Source organism: Schistocerca serialis, unplaced genomic scaffold (assembly GCF_023864345.2).
Source record: "Schistocerca serialis cubense isolate TAMUIC-IGC-003099 unplaced genomic scaffold, iqSchSeri2.2 HiC_scaffold_1155, whole genome shotgun sequence".
Lineage (NCBI taxonomy): Eukaryota > Metazoa > Arthropoda > Insecta > Orthoptera > Acrididae > Schistocerca > Schistocerca serialis.
Genome location: NW_026047354.1, coordinates 145001 through 150000, shown reverse-complemented (window position 1 = coordinate 150000; position 5000 = coordinate 145001). Strand labels below are relative to the sequence as shown.

Below are 5000 nucleotides of genomic sequence, written 5' to 3'. Positions count from 1 at the left end.
AACAGCCGTTGCACACGAGTCAGTCGATCCTAAGCCCTAGGAGAAATCCGATGTTGATGGGGGCCGTCATAGCATGATGCACTTTGTGCTGGCCCCCGTTGGGCGAAAGGGAATCCGGTTCCTATTCCGGAACCCGGCAGCGGAACCGATACAAGTCGGGCCCCTCTTTTAGAGATGCTCGTCGGGGTAACCCAAAAGGACCCGGAGACGCCGTCGGGAGATCGGGGAAGAGTTTTCTTTTCTGCATGAGCGTTCGAGTTCCCTGGAATCCTCTAGCAGGGAGATAGGGTTTGGAACGCGAAGAGCACCGCAGTTGCGGCGGTGTCCCGATCTTCCCCTCGGACCTTGAAAATCCGGGAGAGGGCCACGTGGAGGTGTCGCGCCGGTTCGTACCCATATCCGCAGCAGGTCTCCAAGGTGAAGAGCCTCTAGTCGATAGAATAATGTAGGTAAGGGAAGTCGGCAAATTGGATCCGTAACTTCGGGATAAGGATTGGCTCTGAGGATCGGGGCGTGTCGGGCTTGGTCGGGAAGTGGGTCAGCGCTAACGTGCCGGGCCTGGGCGAGGTGAGTGCCGTAGGGGTGCCGGTAAGTGCGGGCGTTTAGCGCGGGCGTGGTCTGCTCTCGCCGTTGGTCGGCCTCGTGCTGGCCGGCGGTGCAGGATGCGCGCGCCTGCGCGGCGTTCGCGCCCCGGTGCTTCAACCTGCGTGCAGGATCCGAGCTCGGTCCCGTGCCTTGGCCTCCCACGGATCTTCCTTGCTGCGAGGCCGCGTCCGCCTTAGCGTGCTCCTCCGGGGGCGCGCGGGTGCGCGGATTCTCTTCGGCCGCCATTCAACGATCAACTCAGAACTGGCACGGACTGGGGGAATCCGACTGTCTAATTAAAACAAAGCATTGCGATGGCCCTAGCGGGTGTTGACGCAATGTGATTTCTGCCCAGTGCTCTGAATGTCAACGTGAAGAAATTCAAGCAAGCGCGGGTAAACGGCGGGAGTAACTATGACTCTCTTAAGGTAGCCAAATGCCTCGTCATCTAATTAGTGACGCGCATGAATGGATTAACGAGATTCCCGCTGTCCCTATCTACTAGCTCCGGCTGTCTCATACTAAGGGCCTGCAAGGTGTGCAGGCTCTGGGTTGGTAATAGGCAGTGTGGGGAAGGATGCGTCTCAAACAGCCTCTCCTTCTCAAGTGCCCTTACCTGCCTTCTTGAGGTGGAGCTGTTAAGCCTTCGGGCAACTGAAGGGTAGGGGCGCGACAGTGTGCTGAACAACTTGTACACTGGTTCTGATAGCTGCATTCGCTGTGGTGGGATCCTGCCCCAAGTCGGCGAAGGCCACTCGCCTTGTCTTGGACCCCAAGGCATGCTCCGCCAAGCCGGGGCGTGGTGACATGTCCCCGGTCAGGTTAGATGGGTCCAGACCTCCGAACGTCTGGGGGACCGGCCCGGCACCTGAGTAGGACCGGGTCTTTGGCCTTTGGTGGGAACCTGGCCCAGTAGGGGGCGAAGGACGGAGAGTGAATCCGCTCTCCCGGAATGTGGGTGGCATTCGCCGATAAGGGAGCGGGTGAAAACTGTGGTGGTGTGGCTGTTGAAGAGGACTAGTGCGCTGTACCCACGGCGTGCTAAACCTGGCAGCTCAGTTACTGATAGCTCTTGGTCAAGGGGCGGGACCGGTGAGCGAGCTGCATATAGCCTCCCCCCATGCCAGAGAGGCCGGTCCGGGGCAAGAGACGGGCCTCCACTTTTACACTCTCTAATTATCACAATGGCGGAAAATCAAGAGAGTGTTAATGCGTTAGATACTAGCGAAGTTTCGAGCCTCGAGAATGTGTCTGTCGCTGAGCGACATTCGAAATTTCTGAGATTGCTGGATACTAGCATTAAAAATGGTAAGATAAGCAATTATGCTATAAACCATATTAGGGACTTTGTGGCCAACTGGGCAATCGCCCACTCTCAGTTAGAGGGTAGGGTAACAGAATTAGAGAAAGAAAATGAAAGACTTAGAGGTCAACCGGCCCGGTCTTATGCTGCGGTTGCTAGAGCCCCAGTTGCCAAGGCACCGACAGCGAAACAAACCATACAGGACAACATTAAGAAAGTTGCTCCCACAGTGTTCATTAAGCCTAAACCTGGTGATGACATTAAGGCTGTTAAGTCAGCATTTGAGAAGTGCATTGATCCTAAGAAGGATAAAATAAAGATAAACAATGTACGCACTGCAAAGAATGTCCTCATAGTAGAAACGGCATCACAAGAGGACTGCCAAAAGATTTTAAGCAATGAACAATTGAGCAATAAAGTGAAGTGCGAACCTCCTCGCAAGCGTCGACCTTTGATGTGTCTGTATGACGTACCTACGTACATGACAACAGACAATCTGCTAGACGCAATTTATACGCAAAATTTTGATGTGAACATGTCAAGAGGAGAATTCGATGAACAATTTAAGTTACGCTTTAAAGTAGGACCACGTGGGAAACTGACAGTACACCACGTGGTAGAAGTCTCGCCAGGTTTATGGAAATTACTAACGAGAGTGGGTCGGTTGTATGTTGGCTACTCTGCGTTGAATATAAAAGATTACCTGGCAGTGCCGAGATGCACTAAATGCCAGGACATTAATCATACAAACAAGTATTGTACGCAACCTGATATCATATGCGGCCATTGTGGCCTCTCTGGACATATTAAGAATGGCTGTCCTAATAAGGACAAAGCGGCAGTATGTGTACCATGCAAGAGACGAGGCCGCAAGTGTGGTGGACCTAAAGATTGTCCAACCCACCGAATGTTCTTAGACAGACTTGTCCAAAGAACAGATTACGGCGATATTTAAAGTGGTACAAGTCAATGCCATGCGCAGCCAGATGGTTGCACATGAGCTACGGAAGGTAGCGGAACAAGAAGGAGTTGATATTCTTTTGATACAAGAACCGAACTCCTGTACGGGTCGAGTCCCTGGTTTTCCCGCAACAGCACAGGTGGTATCCTCAGGTGGGAACCCCATGAGTGCAATTATAGTATTGAATAAAACTATTAAAACTACGATATTAAATCAGTTCTGTACTGAGCATATTATAGTTGTACAACTAAATCTGCTGTCTTACAGTATGTACGTTGTAAACGTCTACTGCCAATTCAGACATGACATCAAGATTTATCTTGATCAGCTGAATTGGATTCTAAGAGTTTTAGCCGGGCAGGCTATAATTGTAGCTCTTGATGCTAATGCTAAGTCCCCACTCTGGCACAGCGATGTACAGGACGGTAGGGGTGCGGAGCTTGTGGATTTGATAATGGAAACGCACATGTATGTGCTAAACTTGCCTGGGTACCCCCCGACCTACTCAGGGAGGGCGGGTGCAACATCAAATATTGATGTCACACTAGCAAGCGAGAGGGCAGCACCCCACGTCCATAACTGGCAAGTAAGAGAACATCTAACTGTCAGTGACCATAACTGTATAACATTTGATATAGCGCCGACCATCGCGGATGTGCCAGGCGAATGGGTGGAACGCTTCAATTATGCTCGGACAGACTGGGACCGACTCGTGCAGGTGTTCAGTCCTCCCGAGTTCGGAGAGGACATAGGTAATATTGATGAAGCTGTGGAGGAGCTGGTAAGCTCCGTGCAAACGGCTATCACACTGGCTGTACCTCGAATAGCGAGATACATCTGCAGGGAGTCCACCCCATGGACCCCTGAATTGACTGTGCTCAAACGGTCGGTCAGAAGGGCGCGAAGCAACTACCAAAGGAGCTTTGCCCATGACGAACGACAATACCACCTGCGTATTTATCGTCGTCTGAAGCAGAGATACAAGGATCAGTTGGACATTACAAGGCGCCAATCCTGGGAAAAATTTGTGAACGATCAGCTGGGAACAGACCCTTGGGGAGTTCCTTACAAAATCGTTCGAGAAAAAATAAGATCGCCCATGATTCTGTCTACGCTACGTGCTGGGGATGGAGACACGACCAAGAATTGGGAAGAAACAGCAAGGTTGCTGTTGGATACATTATTGCCTGATGACATTGAGGACCAAGACTCGCACGAACAGCGGGACATACGTCAGGCGCTGTTGATTCCGTATCTTAACGATACAAACGTGTGCCCTTTCTCAGCAGAGGAGGTAGAAGCAACCATCTACACCTTTGCAAGGAAGAAGGCGCCTGGTCCTGACGGGATCCCTGTGGAGATCTTACAGGGACTCGCACACTTGGTCGCCCCAGCACTAAGTCGTATTTACAACAGTTGTTTACAAAGGGGCTATTATCCACTAAAGTGGAAAACTGCAGAAGTTGTAGTTATCAGGAAAGGCCCTGATAAAGATCCAACAGTGCCGAAATCCTATCGGCCTATCTGTCTGCTGGATGTAATGGGCAAAGCATTTGAGAAGTTGCTGGCTGACCGTCTCCAGAGTCATCGAACTCTGTATGGTATGAGTGATAGGCAGTTCGGATTCCGAAAGGGTCGCTCCACCCAGGATGCGATCAATGAGGTTTGCCGAATTGTTCACTCTGCGACATCAAAGTATGTACTTGGCATAATGATAGACATCTCAGGGGCCTTCGACAACCTGTGGTGGCCGGCACTCTTCTCTCGCCTGCGAGAGATTGGGTGCCCGCAGCTGCTGTATGGCTGTCTGGAGGCCTACTGTGATGGAAGGACTGCTAAGATAACGGCTCCTGGAGTCGTCGTATCTAAAAGAGTATCCCGTGGTTGTCCCCAGGGATCGGTGTGTGGTCCCATTTTCTGGGATATTAACATGGAACCTTTGTTGAACGTTCTGCAGCGAGAGACTGCAGTTCTGGGAGTCGTTGCTTATGCGGATGATCTCGCAATTCTAGTAGAAGGTGACACTCGCAATGTGATCGAGGACCGATCACGACTGGTTATTGATCTAATAACCAACTGGTGTACAAAGACTAAAATGTCTATAGCACCACAAAAATCCCTATATATGCTCTTGAAAGGCAAGTTAAATAG

The 5000-nt window shown here is 51.0% G+C and overlaps 1 pseudogene; it reads left to right on the top strand.

Moving 5' to 3' along the window:
• Positions 1 to 5000, top strand: part of LOC126432841 (large subunit ribosomal RNA) — a 9454-nt pseudogene that overhangs the window by 1871 nt on the left and 2583 nt on the right.